General features: G+C 41.7%; 1 pseudogene; it reads left to right on the forward strand.

Annotated features, from left to right (window-relative positions):
- The first annotated feature begins 5,500 nt into the window (after positions 1 to 5,500).
- LOC110264357 (pentatricopeptide repeat-containing protein At4g17616 pseudogene) overlaps positions 5,501 to 18,503 on the forward strand; it is a 30,442-nt pseudogene continuing 17,439 nt past the window's right edge.

The raw sequence follows: 18,503 nt of genomic DNA on the forward strand, positions 1-18,503 counted from the left end.
ATCATGCTTTCTTATTCAATACTGATGACTTGATCTCTTAAGAATATGCATTAGTTCAAGTTTTTATATTTTTATTTTATTAGATTGATTATGGTTTTTCCTCTTTATGAGGTGACAATACAGTGTGTGAGTAAGCTTCATTAAATTTAGGGAGAGCTCTTTAATAGTCGTAATTTGCTTGTGTATAATTAAATCTTGTTATTTTTTGAAAAAATGAACCAATTAACATTCTGGACCGCTAATTTGCTTTTGTTTTGCTTGTGATTTGAATTTAATTAAAGACAAATGGAAGGAGATAGGACTTAGTTTACTTCTGTTTTACTTGCCATTTAGGTTCACTAATCCATCCTCATCAAACACAATGTAGTAAGTGCCATGCACATGATTGTTCAAAGTTAAATTGCAATGACTAACACCACCTACTGCTACTAGAAATCCAAACCAAGAAAGGAATTCGAGTAATTCCAGGCCCATGAAAGCATGGATTAGGAAACTTGGAATTAATGTGAGTCAAATTTTATGATAAAGGATAATGAGAGTTGAAATTGTTAACAGTAGAGCTACGGTAGATTAATTGCAAGCACATGAAAGCATGGATTAGGGAGTATGGTTGAATTCAATGTTCTAGATGAATTCAAACCATAAAGTATGGAACTTATTTTTTGCAAACATCAACTTCCTATGGATGAGCTTGAGGTTTTCATGCTTTTTTCATCATTGACATATATGATGGAAGATAGCAACCTCATGTCCGGTGGCGGCTCAGATGAAGTAGCCATTGGTGAAGCTCTGCCCCCTTTTCTTCCCTTCTCTTTGCTCCTAGTCTCTTATTCCACTGTTTTTCAATTTTCTTCTTCCGTCTTTATTCTTGTTTTTAAGCTGATGTGATATTGTGCAAGTCACACAGAATCGGTTTTCGATTCTCTCATATTGTATTCATTTTCTGTAATGTTTGTGAATTGAAACGTTGCAGAGATGACTTTGTGTATACCCAATATATGTTGTGATTGTGTGAATGGCAATGGAGTGTTTGTGTGTGATAATTGTGATGGTTGAGTAAATAGAAGTGTGTAAATGACAATGAAGTGTTTGCTTGTGATAATGTTGATGCTTGGGTACATGTAAAATGTTCGATGTAGAAAAAATAGGTAACAATAAAGAAGGAGTGAATTGGATTCTTTTCCTCAAAAGAAAGTTTTCCTCTTCTGTTGAGTGATTACTATTTTTTGTAGGTAAAGTTTGAATCAATGATACATATGTAGCAGCGAAGATTTTCAACAATAGATTGTCCAAATTTCAAACACACTTCTTGATTCTTTGAATTTACATTTATTCTCTTTGAATTAACAGGTGCTTTAATTAACTTTTGAAATTACCATATGTCATCAGCACATGGTAAGTAACGCCTATATTTGAAGCACATGCAAACAAGTGAGACCAATTCCTATAGCTACAGGAAAGCAAACAAAAGCATCAGAAAGAAGGATATTGTGACACGTGGAGCAATATGCTGGATTTAAAGGAAAATAAAAATGATAAAAAAGAAAAGAGAAACTAGATGGCCTTTATGTAAGAACCGAGCTTAATTACTCATTTAATTAAGTAAATAATATTGCCCAAATTAGGCCCCGAAAAGTTAGAGTGAGAATTTGAGGATTTAAATGTGATTTTTGGACTCAGTAAGTCTTTCTGAGTCAGAAAATGTATTTTCTGCGAAAAACCGTAAAAAATTATGAACCGGCAGTTAAACCGGTTGAATCGGTTCAAGTCTGCCCGGTACTGCGCGAGAAAAAGTGAGAACAGTCAAGAACCTTAGAAAAATATTAGAAGTCAAAAACCGGGCGTTAGTTTTAAAGGTTTGGCTCAAAGTTGGGCCAAACGGGATAAAAACGCTAACGGGTTGGACCGGGTCCAAGTTGGCCCAAGCCTAACATATAAATAGGTTCATAAGTGAACCCATTTCAGCATAACACACAAACAAACACACTCACACAGCTGAAAAAGGGGAAGAGGAGAAACCCCCATAGTTACTATTCATTGTTAACTTCACAAGCTCATATCTTGAGCTACGGAGCTCCGATCGCCGCACCGTTTGCGGCTACGCGTTTCTTGTGAAGAGCTCTACAAGACCCATACAATAAAATGGTAAGGAAAGCTCGAATCCCTCGTAGTTATTCTCTTCAAAATTTCGAGTTTAGGGCTTTTGATTAAGTAAGATTTTGTGATTTTTGGGTGTTTAAGTTCACTCTAATCCTTGCTTAGCATTGGGTTTTGGCTACCAAAACTATTGGACAAGGTAAGATGCAGTGAACCATTGTGAGATTATGTTTATTTTGAGCCCTAGGTTGATTTTTGTGGTGGTTTATGCATATATAGCTTGATTATTATGAGTTTGGAGGCCTTTGGTGATTGTTGGTGGCTTTGATTGTGTTGGAAAGCTTGTTGGTGATCAATGTTGTGCTTATTTTGGGTGAAGGACATATAGAAAATCGGCCAATGTATGGTTTCGGATTTCTCTATGTAGTATATAATATTCATGGACACTTAGGCTAGTGACCTATAGAATAGGTTTGAATTTAAAATGGTTGATGAGTTGTTGAATGTTGATGTATGATGATTTATGTTGGGTTGATGGATTTTGAGTTCAATTATGATGATTTATCATGATATGATGATGATGAATAATTGTGTGGATTTGAAAAGTGGGTTGGTATGATAGATGTAATGTTGAGGTTGATGAAATGATAAATTTGAATGTGGATTGTTCGGGAGTGTTATATAATTGATGTTGAGATTGAGAATGATGAAATGTGAAGGGATATGTGGTAAGATTGGGGTAATATGACACAAAGAGTAGATTTTGATGAAAAATGGAGTTGGAATGGTTTGGTATGGTTTGGGTTGTGGTTTACAAGAAATTGTGAAAGTTGTGGATTTTGGTAAAAGTTAATTTTTGGTGAACTTTGTCTGATCATAATTTATGCCTCAGTTTTCAAAATCTGTTGAAACTGGTTTAGAATTAAAGTTTATTGAAAACTCTTCAATTCGATATAAAGTTTGTAAAATTTGAAATTTTGTGGAGGAAGTTATGATCATTCAAAGATTGGTGTAAAAATCTGAAATTCTACAAAGTTGCAGAATTTTGTGATTTCTGGTATGTGCGCACGCACACCCCTGTGAAAATTTAAATCTATGCACATGCACAGACCTGTGCGTACGCACACGCAGAGGGAGGCTTCCTGTTTGCAGCGCTAGCACAGCTTGTGCGTGCACATACCCAATAAGGAATTACAACCTGTGCGTACGCATAGCCCTATGCGCACGCACACGTTGGGAAGGTCAGCCTGTTGAAGGTGCTAGCACAGGTTGTGCGAGCGAACAGACAATGTGAATTTTGGCACCTGTGCATACGCACACATTTTAAAACTTCTTCAGAGCGTGCGTGCGCACACCCCTGTGCATACGCACACGCCCTGTTTCTCAAATTTTAACTTTGTTTTCAACTATTCCACCTTTCCAACAAAATTGTAAGCTTCTGTGACACCAATTTAAGACTATTGGGCCTAGTTTTGGGCATTTTTAAAAATGGGAAATAATTTAAGGGTTTTAATTGATATTCTTATGAGAAATTAGAAAACGGAGGATTAGGTTTCGGGTATACTGAGGATGGTTTGATGGCATGTGAAGAATGATTGATATATGAGATGAGAACTAATGAACTAATGTGTTCGGAACTGAAATGTTGATTTGACAGTGGTGACGAGTCGAGGACTCAAATGTGCAATGATGAGTCGTCAATGAATTGAAAATGTTTTCTGAAAAACCATTGAACTATTGTTTTATATTGAGAATATGAGACGCTATGCGCCTGGCAGGGACGGCGGTTGGATCCCGCCTGTCGAGGTAGCGGCGGCGGCGTAAGGGTGGTAGTTCGTCTCGCTTGCGTTGAGATGTGAGGTCTGTGGCAAGAGTATCCCGCTCGCATCCGTTCGGATGAATAGAGCGTGCAGGCACAAAACCACGGGACAGTGATCCGAGCACTATATTTCGGGGGTTCCCAATGATGATTCTGAAGAGCGACATCTCCATGGAGATATGTCGGGTTGGCAGTTGAACCGACAATGTGATATCACATCCAATTGGACAGGCATTCATCATGTGCATTTTCTATCTGTTTGTCTGCTTTGTCGACTTGTAATTGTATGCCTAATTGAATAACATGCCTATTTGCTTACTTGAACTACTTGCCTTATATGCTTCTACTTGTGTTTTACTTGCATTGTATATAATTGTGATTTCTACTGGGATTGAGGAGGTTCAGAAAGCGGTGGCGATGGGATCGCATGGAGGATAGGTTGGTGAAGACTGTGGGACAGCGGTATTTGGGTAGAATAGAAATCCCCTAAGATAGATTACCCTGTTTATTTATGTTAAGATTTGTATATATGCTTTACTATTTTAGTATGCCTTAAGATGGAATCTTATAATGGATATGGAGTCTAGGATTGCCTTTGGCATCCCGGTGCCTTATATCCTATATCACTGGGTACTGTTACCAAACTAAGTACCTCCGGTCCTCATACCATATTTTTGTTGTGTTTTTCAGATGCAGGTCGTAACCCATCTCGGTGAGTTGCTTTGGATGGTGATAGAAGCAGAGGATCCTGTTACTCTTGGAGTCTTTTTGAGTTATTTTGTTTACACATCTCTCACTTTTGTATTTTGTTTTGCCAAGAGGTATGTATTGAGAGAGCAAAACTTGTATAAGTCTTTTTAAACTTCTGATTTGGTTTTATTTGTATATACAGCTAACTGGCTTAAACTCCGCAAGTCGTGGCTAGATTTTTATGATATTATACTATTATCTCTTGTTATATATATACCTTGTGCTTTAAGTTAGTAGCTTCGTTAGCACGTTTTGCGCTTTTTAAATCCTGTTTTTGAGCTATATCATTCATCAGGGTTCTAGGTTATATTAATTCTTTCTATATATTATATGTATGAGCTTAGAACTGTCGTAACCTTTGATTAACCTTTGCTTTATGACGCGAGGTAAAGCTTAAGCTAATTAGGGTGTTACACTTTATAGCGGGAACTTTTGGGCCCAGATACTATTAGTTTTCTAATCCAACTCTGCTTCCACTTGTTTTCTGTCTCACCCCACCATAGATCTCATCACAACTCCATCTCTCAACCTTGAGCAATTGAGCCTTCAAGCCTTCACCATTGCTGTTGTCGTTAGTTCTGCAGGTGGCATTTGTCCCTCAGCCATCACAACCTCACTTCCTTCCTGTATATTTTATTTTATTTTATTTTTTGATAGTATGAGGCTTAATTTCCTAATTCTAATTGTGTATAATGAGAATAATAGATTATGTAATTGTTGCTTCTAAAATTGTTATTTATTTATTTGATAATATCTCTTTTATTTTGTAACTTCTTACTCTCTTGGGACTACAGTCGTGTATGCGTCAAGCTCATTAGGTATAGACATCCTGGAATGGTTCTTCCTTTCACAAGATACATTCCATTGCACAACCGTTTGGTCAGAAAGGCTTTAACTTTGTCGAGATTTTTTCCTGGGCATTTCAATCCCATTTTGCAAAAAAATTCCACTTCTAGTAGTAGTGACTGTGAAAGATTACCATGGAAATGTTCTACCCAAGCAATTCTACTAGGGAAGCTCAAAACTACTTTGAGAGAGCATCAGATGCTTGAAGGATGGGAATCTTCAAGATTTTAGGACACTGTATGGGTACCCTGAGGTTTGGTTTCTAAACCAACTCATTGTTCAGTTGTCTTATTCCTCTAATTATTCTTGGACGAGAAAAGCTTTTGATTTGGTTTTGCAGGTCGTTAAAGAGGAGAATAATTCTGGTTTGGTTCATGTTGATACGTTAACCAAACTTGCACTTTTTTTGGCAAGGTTGCAAATTTCAACCTCTCAGCGGTAGTTCTTAGATTGATGTTGGATAAGGGGTGTGTGCCCCCTATACATTTGTTGTGCTCGGTCTTCTTGCACCTTGTGAAGAAAAAGATTGGAGCATATATTGTATGGAATTATTTGTCTCAGGTTTGTGACTTTTACATTTGTTCTTGATGCTTGTGTGAGGTTTAATTTACACTTGAAGGGCTTGTTGCTCATTGAATTAATGGCACTAACTGGGACAGTAGTTGATGCACACATCGTTGTAATAGTTTCACAGATTCTAGAGATGAATGGTTTAAAAGATAAAATGAGGGAACTAAAAGATCATATTGACAGTGTACCAGCTGCTTTCATTCACCTCTATCGACAATTCTGTGATAGTTTATTGAGCTTGCACTTCAAATTTAATGACATTGATGATGTTGCTAAGCTTGTTTTTTATATGAATAGTTTATAGAATTGTCATGATAATAAAGAAAAATAGGTAAGATCTTCAAAAGCCTTGCTCTACTGCAATTGGATCACGTAACCTTAGGGATGGATTAAAGATACATATTGAGCCTGAGCTGCTGTAGAATGATTCTGTTGTTAAACCTGAAGGTAGACAAGACCTGATCTTTTATACCGGTCAAAAACTTGGTCTCAGCAACAGAGCACTGGCGAAATTCATTACCGGTTACAAGAAAGATGGGAGGATTAGTGAACTTTCAAAGCTCTTACTTGGCGTTCAATTGGAACTATATTCAGTAGTAGGATCTAGTTTGTGTTCTGATGTAATTGGTGCTTGCATTCACTTTAGATGGCTTTAATCTGCTCATGATATTTTGGATGATGCAGAGGCTACTGGATATGGACTGGGATACATATATGTTACTCTTGTCAGCATATTGTAGGCCCAAAATGCAAAAAATTGCAAATGCATTGCTAAAACAAATGACAAGGGTTCATTTGGATAATGAATTGGCTGATGATACTATCGACAAACACTTTCACTATGTGGAAACATCAGATTCACTTGGTAAATCAAATTTGGTCGTCACTTTGGTTCAAATATTGAAAGATAAAGATCGGATTTATCCTTTGGTGTATGAGTTTAATTCTTCCATCCACTTCTTTTGCATGGCGAGAATGATGGAAGATGCACTAAAGGTGTATAGAAGAATGGTTGAAATGAACATTCAGCCCACTATTCAGACTTTTGCTTATCTGCTACGTGGATATTCATCTCTTGGTATGTATTGCGAAATCACAATCTTGTGGGGAGAGATTAAGAGATTCACAAAGGGTTGTGGTTTTTCGGCAAATAGAGATGTATACTAGTTACTACTAATAAACTTTCTTCGCGGTGGATACTTTGAGCAATTGATTGAAGTCATTGGCCATATGAGAGACCAAAACATGTATGCTGATAAGTTGATGTACAAAGTTCAGTTCTTAAGACTTCACAAAAATCTTTATAAAGATTTTAAAAGCATCAGATGCAAGAACAGAAGCACAACTCAAAAGGCTTGAGCATGTTCAATAGTTCAAAAAATGGGTGTGTTCCGAGGGTTACCTGAAACTGGAGGTCGATCTCGGATGAGATCCTTGGTACTGGTTGGGGATGACGTGTCCGGCTGGCTGGTGGCGGCCGGGGCTGTTGTGTCCGACTTGTTGGACTTGCTGCACTGCTGATCCTTGGCCACCGGAGGGTGGGGGGTACCTGCAAGAGACTCCGATGCTTAAATTAGCACGGGTATTAAGTAGGTTTTTTGTAGAATCAGAGTATGAGTTATACCTGGGTGCTCTAGTGTATTTATAGTAGTGTGGGCTGACCTTTTTGATAAGATAAGTTAGTTATCTTATCTTATCTTATCCTGTTTTGGATGAAGTCAGCTTATCTTCAAGGGAACCGCCTTTATCTCCATAGGCTGGGATTGCCTTTGGATTTGGGTCGTGTTCCTCTATTTGGGCCCTTTATTGGGCTTTCCTGTCGATATGGCCGAGCTCTTTTAGAAGAGGTCGGGTAGTCTGACCTGAAGAGGTCGGTCGCTGTGTCGCCGATCATCCCGGGTCAGATAGCTCGACCCAGGGTATGAACAGTGCCCCTGCTTGAGCTCGGTCTTCTTTTGAGGTTGAGTTCTTTGACTTCAGTCTAGTGAGGCCGAACTCAAGCATTTTGTCGATTCCTTTGAAACAGCTTTTGAATGTAGAACGTTTCCTCTAAAAGCGCGCGCTTTTATATCGGCGCTTTGGGAACGTGCAAGGGTTTAATGCTTTCATTAATTTTGTCATTAATTTCCCCGTTTCCCTTTGGCTCTTTCATTTTGATTTTGAAAACCCCTAAAACGGTTTCTCTCCTTCGCCCTTTTCGTAACTTTTTTCTCTGCTCTTTTCGCTCTCTGTTTTTCATTTTGTTCTTCTGCTTCCTTGCGTTGCGGCGTTGCTTGGTGATTTTCTTGGGCAGCTTTTATTTTTGTACTTCCGTCTTTCTCCTCGAAGCTTCTCATCGTCTCCAGGTTAGTCCCGTTTCATATATTCTCCTTGTTTTGCTTTGATTTTGACCCTTTCTTTAGAGAAAGTTTGGATCTTTTGTTTTGTTATGCCCTATTATTCTGGGAGTTTCTTCATTTTCTGCATGGTCCTTTTTTGCCTTTGCTTAATGCTTTTAGGGTTTTGCATGTTCTTTGTTGTTTCCGTTCTGGTGCCGTTTATCCAGAAAAAACTCGTATCTATTTCTTGCTTTATTTGATGGTTGCCTTGCCTGATTCTGAAAAAGTTCGCACCTTTGATGGTTTCTTCTTGGCGTACTTGATTTTGGGAATGCTTTTGCTGATAGATTGTGATGACTTTTTCTTTTGACACTACTTGCTGTTTAAAGTTCTTTTCTTTTTTGAAAAATGCTGGGGTGGGAGCTGTAGATTTTCCTAGAATCCTTGCTTTATTACTGCCTCCAAAGGATGCCCCAAGATTTTGGTTTGAGTCTTGGGGTTTTCCTTTTCTGTGTGTTTGCCTGTATCGTATTGAGTTGTTTTCTCCCTTGTCCGAGATGTTTTTAGTAATCCCATCTTCTTTTCTTACTTGTAGGATTAGTTGGCCTCATGTCTTCTCGCAATAACATTATAGAGATGTCTTCCAGAGTTCCCGAGGGGATGTCCGATTGGCTGGACTCCCTTGTTTTGTTGTGTGTTTCTATTGTGGATGCTGAATTTTGCACAGAGCTGAGGAAGCGCCATAGGATTTGTGGTAACAGTGCCCGCGAGGGTGATTATGAGCTTGTTGCTCCTGATTCCGATGAGAGAGTTTGTTTTTCGACTTCTGTCGAGGGGAGCGTCCCTCCTTCTATGCTTATGAATACTTCTTCAGCCAGTTAAACGTTACTTTCCCTTTTACTGCTTTTGAAACTGACTTGTTGTGGTCCTGTAACATTGCTCTGTCCCAGCTTCATCCGAACTCCTGGGGTTTTATCAAAATATTTCAACTTCTTTGCCAGGAGTTGGACATAACACCTTCTGAAACTCTTTTCCTTTATCTTTTTGTCTTCGGCCAAACCTGGAGGTTCCTCCAGAAAGAAAGCTTCCTGGGTTTCTTTCAGGTCGGCCCAGGGGCATAAAGTTTTTGCCATGTATGACGAGTCGTTTAAAGATTTTAAGAACTATTTCTTCCGAGTCCGTGCCATTGAGGGGGTTCGCCCCTTTTTTCTTGATGAAAATGATGAGCCTGCTTTTCCTCTGGAGTGGCAAAAGAATGTAAGAGTGCCACGTTACACATGGAAAATGCTTAGTGAGGTTAAGCGGGCCTTTGTAGTTGTTCTCGAAGATTTGTGGGGGAAGCCTCCCCATCTGGACACGAAGAGATTTTTGAGTGATCCCTCTTTGGTTCGGGCTGCTTTGGGTACTGTCTGATTTGTTTTTATACTTGCTCCCGAGATTTGTTTCTCCTGTGTTGTAACTTGTCTTTGTTTTTTGTGTTTTTCAGAGATGTCGAAGAATAATGATTCTATGAGAGCCTATAAGAAGGCGAAGAAGGCGACCGCTGCTTTAAACATCTCGGCCAAGGCGGCCAGAGAGGGATCTTCTCAGCCTCTAGTTAAACCTCCTATACCGAGTTCTCCCGGGCCAAGGAGAGCAATTCCTACTCCCCGGGTCTGTTTGGTCGATCCTCCACAATCTTCTGTTGCAGCTTCCGGTGCCCCTCCTAGTAAAAAGCAAAGAATAACTGAGCCTTTCAACCTTGATGCTCCTGACTTTGATACGGTTGAGTTTGTAGATCAACAAGTCGGCCCTTATGGTGTTCTTCCTATGGACGACGTGTCGCTTCTTCATCATTTTGATTATATCACCTGGAGTGGTATTAAGTTGGCACACATGGGGGCGGCCCTATATCGAACTGCTCAAAGTCTTCCTCTCCATGCTACTAAAGCTTTTATGGAGGAGGCCAAACAGGAATTTGATCGGATGAAGGACTTGAAGGAGGAGCTTGAAGTAAGGGTGGCCAAGTTGGAGAAAGACTTGGAGAATTAAAAGGCTAGTTCTACTTCTCTGGCTGGTTCTCTGAGACTGGCCGAGGACACGGCTATGCGGCATAAGGACAGTTATTTGACGTCTTACCGGGAGGTGTTGCGTCTGAAAGAGGAGTTGGAGAATGCCCGGGCTAATTATTCCGAACTCCAAGGTCATCTTGTTGGCAGTGTAACTGCTGCCTATGAGAACTTGAGGGAACAAGTTCGGGTTATTGCTCCCGAGGCCGACCTAACCCTCTTTAGCTTGGAGAACGTTGTCAGGGATGGCAAGGGTGTCCCTGATGACGAGGATGAGGATGACGTCGATGCTCCCCCTGTAGCCTCTACCAAGGTGTCGACTTCTGCTGTCCCTGCCGAGGTTGGTCCTCCCGCTTCTGACCCCGACTGCCAGATCTTGAACCGAGATGACGGTACTGTAGATGCCGTTCCTCTCCAGACTCGGCCCCCGTCTCCTCGGCCTGATGCTGCTAAAAAATCTTCTGACCCTTAGTTTTAGCTTTATTTTGGATATGTAGTTGGCCCGGCTTGTGGGCTTTTTTAAACTCTTTATGTTTTGTTAATTGCTGACACTTTCCCGTTGCTTGCCTAGCAACTTTTGTTTTTTATGAAAAATAAATGGTAGCATGCTTTAGCTTTTTTGAGATAGGTTTTGGTGGCCTCCGAGGCTTTTATAACCTTGTGGATGATATCGCGCTTTTTGTGCTTGACTTGGTATCTCTTTTTGGATTGCTTTGTACTTTGTATCTTGAATCCTTTGTGGTTGTGACTAGGTAGGTCTAACTTGATTTTTGGTTCGTTCTCGCTCCGGCTTGTATTTCTGACGATTTGTAACCGATTTCTTCAAGTTAGTCCTCCGAGTTGTTTAAACCAGTCCTTTTCTAAGTTATTTTTGTAATCCCTTTCCTGGATCTTTGTCGGATATCTTCCCGGGATTACTTTCATAACTTTCCAGTTGTAGGAGTCCGACCTGGTTATATCGGTCTCCTTTAAGTTATTTGTAGTCCTCTTTCTTGGATCTTTGTCAGATCTCTTTTAGGGACTATTTTGATAACTTTTAAGTAGTAGGAGTCCGCTTGGTTATATCGGTCCCCTTTAAGTTATTTTTAGTCCTCTTTCTTGGATCTTTGTCAGATCTCTTTCAGGGACTACTTTGATAACTTTTAAGTAGTAGGAGTCCGACTTGGTTATATCGGTCTCCTTTAAGTTATTTGTAGTCCCCTTTCTTGGATCTTTGTCAGATCTCTTTCAGGGACTACTTTGATAACTTTTAAGTAGTAGGAGTCCGACTTGGTTATATCGGTCTCCTTTAAGTTATTTGTAGTCCTCTTTCTTGGATCTTTGTCAGATCTCTTTCAGGGACTACTTTGATAACTTTTAAGTAGTAGGAGTCCGACTTGGTTATATCGGTCTCCTTTAAATTATTTGTAGTCCTCTTTCTTGGATCTTTGTCAGATCTCTTTCAGGGACTACTTTGATAACTTTTAAGTAGTAGGAGTCCGACTTGGTTATATCGGTCTCCTTTAAGTTATTTGTAGTCCTCTTTCTTGGATCTTTGTCAGATCTCTTTCAGGGACTACTTTGATAACTTTTAAGTAGTAGGAGTCCGACTTGGTTATATCGGTCTCCTTTAAGTTATTTGTAGTCATCTTTCTTGGATCTTTGTCAGATCTCTTTCAGGGACTACTTTGATAACTTCTCATTTTGGGCTGACTTTGTCATGTCGAGCCCTTCTAAGTTAAAGTAATCCTCTTTAATAGGGTTGGCCAGACCTCTTTCCAGGGTTTACTTATAACTTGGGTTGACTTGGTCCAACTTCTCAACGTCGGCCAGTCTTTAAGTTATTATTTTAGCAATCCGTAAGACCTCGTCAGGTTCTTTTTTGGATCACTTTCGATAACTTCTTACATTATTCTGTGTTCATCTTTGCCGATTTGTAGAAAGTGGTTGTCATCTCTAGATCGTCCTTTGGGTGAATCGCGTTTTCACCTTTATCGGACGGTTGTCTTTATCGTGATCGTGCAGTGAAATTGTTTTTCACTTTCTGCCGATCTGTTGCTTTATAATCGGACGATGAATGCTTCAGATTAATGTGTCTTGAAATCTTTGTAGAATATCTAAAATATATTTTATTTAAAGGAAAAGTGCAAATATATACATATGGGGTTGTCTGAGTCTCAACTTGGTGCCTCATTAAAAAACCTTTTCAGGAAAAAGAGTGCATCCAATGATGAGATCTTTTATCTTTTCTAACTGTAGTACCTTCTGAGGTTGCAGGCATGCCATGACCTGGGAAGCTCTCGTCCATCGAGTTCAGACAGCCTGTAGTAGCCCTTTCCAAGTACTTCTACAATTCGGTAGGGTCCTTTCCAGTTTGCTGCCAGCTTTCCCTCTCCTGGTCGAGTTGTTCCGATATTATTTCGGATTAGGATGATATCATTTTCTGTGAAATTTTTCGGCACTACCCTTTGATTATATCTGGAAGCCATTTGGTGTTTTAGAGCTTCTTCCCTTATCCGAGCTCTTTCTTGGATTTCGGGTAACAAGTCGAGCTCTTCTCTCTGAAGTTGGAAGTTTGCTTCCTCATTGTAGTGAACTACTCTAGGCGACCCTTCCTCAATCTCTATTGGAATCATCGCCTCTGTTTCGTATGCTAATCGGAAGGGGGATTCCTTCGTGGTGGAATGTGGCGTTGTTTGATATGCCCACAGGACCTGTGGGAGCTCTTCTGCCCAGGCTCCCTTTGCATCTTGTAATCTTCGTTTTAATCCAGCCAATATGACTTTGTTAGCAGCTTCGGCCTGCCCATTGGCTTGTGGATGTTCGACGGAGGTGTACTGGTGCTTTATATTCAAGTCGGCTACTAGTTTTCTGAAGCCTGCATCTGTGAATTGGGTGCCATTGTCTGTGGTTATTGAATATGGAACCCCAAACCTTGTGACAATGTTTCGATATAAGAATTTCCGGCTTCTTTGAGCGGTGGCATTGGCTAGGGGCTCTGCCTCGATCCACTTTGTAAAGTAATCTACTCCCACTATGAGAAATTTAACTTGTCCTGATCCCTGTGGGAAAGGGCCGAGAAGATCGAGTCCCCATTTTGCAAACGGCCAAGGCGAAGTCACGCTGATGAGCTCCTCTGGCGGGGCGATGTGAAAGTTGGCATGTTTTTGACATGGTGGACATGTCTTTACAAATTATGTGGCTTCTTTCTGTAAAGTTGGCCAATAAAATCCTGCCCGGAGTACTTTTTTGGCGAGAGCTCGTGCTCCGAGATGATTGCCACAAATGCCGCCGTGTATTTCTTCTAGCACTTCCTTTGTGTTAGAGGTCGGCACGCATTTTAGTAAAGGTATTGTGATTCCTCTTTTGTACAGAATGTTGTTTATGATGGTGTAGTACTGTGCCTCCCTTTTTAACTTCTTTGCCTCCTTTTCTTCTGCGGGGAGTGTTCCTTCTTTGAGGTAGTTAATTATGGGGGTCATCCATTCTTGGTCCTGACTTGTTATGGCCAGGACTTTTTCCTCTTCCGAGATTGACGGGTTTTGCAACATTTCCTGGATGAGGCTTCTATTGTTGCCCCCTGGTTTGGTGCTGGCTAGTTTTGAGAGTGCATCAGCTCGGGCATTTTGTTCGCGGGGTATGTGGCAGATCTTATATTCCCCAATTTGTCCGAGTAGTTCCTTGGTTTTATCCAAATATTTTTTCATGGTGGGGTCTTTAGCTTGGTAGCTCCCTGTTATTTGTGATGTGACCACTTGTGAATCGCTGTAAATGTTGAGTTTTTGAGCTCCGACCTCTTTAGCCAGCTTCAAACCAGCTAATAATACTTCATATTCCGCTTGGTTATTGGAGGCCGGGAACCCAAACTTGAGGGAGAGCTCAACTTGGGTTCCTTGGTTGCTTTCTATTATCACGCCTACGCTGCTTCCAGTTTTATTTGAGGAACCGTCCATGTAGAGATTCCATTCTGTGGGAGTTTCCAGGGTATCTGTGAATTCTGCGATGAAGTCGGCCAGATACTGTGATTTGATGGCCGTCCGAGCTTCATATTGGAGGTCGAATTCTGACAACTCGACTGCCCATCGTAGAATTCTGCCTGTTAAATCTGTTTTTTGCAATATTCCTTTTATGGGCTGGTTAGTTCTAACCTTAATGGTGTGAGCCTGGAAGTACGGGCGGAGTCGTCGAGATGTTAGGATGAGAGTATAGGCAAATTTTTCTATTTTCTGGTAGTTCAGCTCGGATCCCTGTAGTGCTTTGCTAATGAAGTAGACGGGTTGTTGCCCATTTTCGTCTTCTCTGACTAGTGCTGAGGCTATCGCTCGGCTTCCTACTGCGAGATATAATATGAGTGGTTCTCCTTTTCGTGGTCGAGATAGGATAGGTGGCCGTCCTAAGAACTCCTTGAAGTCTCGGAAAGCTTGCTCACATTCTGTCGTCCATTCGAACTGTTTTCCCTTTCTTAAAGTAGCATAGAAGGGGAGGGATCTTATCGCAGCTACTGCTAAGAATCGGGATAGGGCGGCCAGTCTCCCGTTGAGTTGTTGTACTTCTTTGACACAGGTTGGGCTCTTCATGTTGAGTATAGCTTGACATTTGTCTGGGTTTGCTTCAATTCCCCTTTGTGTGAGCATGAAGCCCAAGAATTTGCCTGCTTCAACTGCGAAGGTGCATTTTGCGGGGTTGAGTCGCATGTTATGCTTCCTTATAGTGTCAAACACTTGAGCCAGGTCGGACAATAATGTATCTTCGCTTTGTGTTTTTATCAACATGTCGTCCACATAGACTTCCATGGTTTTTCCGATGTGATCTGAGAAGACTTTATTCATTAGCCTTTGATAAGTAGCTCCCGCGTTCTTGAGACCGAAAGGCATCACGATGTAGCAGTAGTTCGCCTTTGGTGTTAAGAATGAGGTCTTTTCTTGATCTGGTGGATACATGGGGATTTGGTTGTATCCCGAATAGGCGTCCATAAACGAGAGGTATCTATATCCGGAGGAAGCATCTACCAGAGCGTCAATACTTGGGAGTGGGTATGGATCTTTTGGGCAGGCTTTGTTGAGATCGGTGTAATCGGTACACATGCGCCACTTCCCGTTTGATTTTTTCACCAAGACGACGTTGGCTAGCCATAGTGGGTACTTGACTTCTCTTATGAATCCTGCCTCCAGTAACGTTTTTACTTGTTCTTCCACAGCCTGGGATCATTCTGGTCCGAGTTTTCTTCGCTTCTGCTGCACCGGCCGCGATCCTGGATAGACCGCCAACTTGTGGCACATTAGCTTAGGGTCTATGCCTGGCATGTCTGTGGCTTTCCATGCGAAGAGGTCGACATTATCTCGTAAGAATTGTATCAGTAATTCTTTTGAGTCTCCTCTTAGGACCGTGCCAATAGTAGTCGTTTTGTCCGAGGTGTCTCCAATCTGAACCTTCTCTACCTCACCTTCTGGGTGCGGACGGAGTTCTTCTCGACGCTGAGCTCCGCCAAGCTCAATGGTATGAAACTCTTCTCCTCTGCCTTTGAGGTTTAAGCTCTCGTTATAACAGCGACGTGCCATCTTTTGATCTGCTTTTATCGTGGCTATCCCCTCTGTAGTTGGGAATTTCATGCATAGATGCGGAGTTGAGACTATTGCGCTGAGTTGATTGAGTGTTGTCCGACCTATGAGAGCATTGTAGGCCGAACTTACGTCGACCACAATGTAGTCTATTTTGAGGGTCCTAGATTGGTTCCCTTTTCTAAAAGTAGTGTGTAGCGATACATATCCCAGCGGTTGTATCGGAGTGTCTCCTAGTCCAAACAGATTGTTCGGGTATGCTCTAAGTTCCTTTTCGTCTAAGCCGAGCTTGTCGAAGGCTGTTTTGAATAAGATGTCGGCAGAACTTCCTTGGTCTACTAGTGTGCGGTGTAAATTGGCATTTGCCAGTATAATAGTGATGACCATGGGATCGTCGTGTCCCGAGATGATGCCGGATGCGTCCTCTTTAGTAAATGTTATCGCCGGGATGTCGGGTGCTTCCTCCTTTCCCTCAACATAATATACTTCTTTGAGATATCTCTTTCGGGACGATTTGGAGATCCCACCTCCTGCGAATCCGCCGTGTATCATGTGGGCGTGCCTTTCTGGTGTCTGAGGTGACCGTTCAGCTCGTCCATCATCTTCGTCTCTCCGTCTTTTTCTTTGGTCATCATCCCGGGTGGCCAGAAATCGATCTAATTTTCCTTCTCTTACCAATTTTTCTATGATATTTTTCAAGTCGAAGCACTCGTTGGTAGAGTGCCCTCGAATTCGATGGTATTCACAATATTCCTTCCGGTTTCCTCCTCCCCTTTTGCCTTTGAGTGGCCGCGCTGGGGGGATTTTTTCTGTATGGCAGACTTCTTTGTATACATCGACCAGGGATGCTTTGAGAGGAGTGTAGTTGTGGTATTTTTTGATTTTCTCACCCTGTCGATCTTCTTTCCTTTTGGAGTCCTTGTCTTTGTCTCGGTAGGAGGCCCCAGATTTTGAGATTTCTCCCAGCCGAGCGTTCTCTTCCATGTTGATATATTTTTCTGCTCGCTCCTGGACTTCGTCTAAGGAGGTAGGATACTTTTTTGATATAGATTGGCTGAAAGGTCCCTCTCGTAAGCCATTGATAAGCCCCATGATGGCGGCCTCTGTTGGTAAACTTTGTATGTCTATGCATGTTTTGTTGAATCTTTCCATGTAGTTGCGGAGGCTCTCTCGATCTCCTTGCTTGATCCCTAGTAAGCTGGGTGCGTGCTTGGCCTTATCTTTCTGGATGGAGAATCTGGCCAGGAACTTTTTGGCCAGGTCGTCGAAGTTTGAGATGGACTTCGGAGGTAAGTTGTCGAACCATCTGATCGCCGTTTTCGTGAGAGTTGTTGGAAAAGCTTTGCAGCGAACGACATCTGAGGCATCGGTAAGGTACATTCTGCTTCTGAAATTGCTGAGATGATGGTTGGGATCTGTAGTGCCATCATACAAAACCATATCCGGGAGCTTGAAATCTTTTGGGATTTTGGTCTTCATGATTTCCCTGGTGAATGGATCCTGTTCTTTGTGTGAATTTTCCTCAGGAGTGGTCCGAGGAGCTTTTGATTTGAGGTCGGCTTCTAATTGCTATAGTTTTTCTTCTAGTTCTCGACGTCGCCGTACCTCTCTTTGTAGATCCTTTCCGATCTCCCGTTGTTGCTGGGTTTCTTTCTCAAGTTGCTTTAAGCGATCTTGAAGTGCTTCCATGGCTCCCGGATTTGGTGAGTTTTTGTCCCCGTTGGATTCCGGAGTATCCTTTAGCGTAGTGTCCGCGTTCTTGTGCGGTGTTCTGTTCTCCAGATTCGAGTCGTGGTCGTTGTTATGGCCGTCCGCCATGGTTTTGGGATGACTTTCAGGTTCCCCGGCAACGGCGCTAATGTTCCGAGGGTTACCTGAAACTGGAGGTCGATCTCGGATGAGATCCTTGGTAATGGTCGGGGATGACGTGTCCGGCTGGCTGGTGGCGGCCGGGGCTGTTGTGTCTGACTTGTTGGACTTGCTACACTGCTGATCCTTGGCCACCGAAGGGTGGGGGGTACCTGCAAGAGACTCCGATACTTAAGTTAGCACGGGTATTAAGCAGGTTTTTTGTAGAATCAAAGTATGAGTTATACCTGGGTGCTCCAGTGTATTTATAGTAGTGTGGGCTGACCTTTTTGATAAGATAAGTTAGTTATCTTATCTTATCTTATCCTGTTTTGGATGAAGTCAGCTTATCTTCAAGGGAACCGCCTTTATCTCTATAGGCTGGAATTGCCTTTGGATTTGGGTCGTGTTCCTCTATTTGGGCCCTTTATTGGGCTTTCCTGTCGATATGGCCGAGCTCTTTTAGAAGAGGTCGGGTAGTCTGACCTGAAGAGGTCGGTCGCTGTGTTGCCGATCATCCCGGGTCGGATAGCTCGACCCAGGGTATGAACAGGGTGTGTATAGTTTGGGTTTTCCAACAACTATCCATCTGTCATGGTGTACTTTTTGTAGTATTATTCATTAATCCTACAACATCAAATGGATCCATCATTTGATCTTTGCTCATTGA

The sequence above is a fragment of the Arachis ipaensis genome, chromosome B7, assembly GCF_059453495.1.
Source record: "Arachis ipaensis isolate K30076 ecotype BB chromosome B7, ASM5945349v1, whole genome shotgun sequence".
NCBI classification, from domain to species: domain Eukaryota; kingdom Viridiplantae; phylum Streptophyta; class Magnoliopsida; order Fabales; family Fabaceae; genus Arachis; species Arachis ipaensis.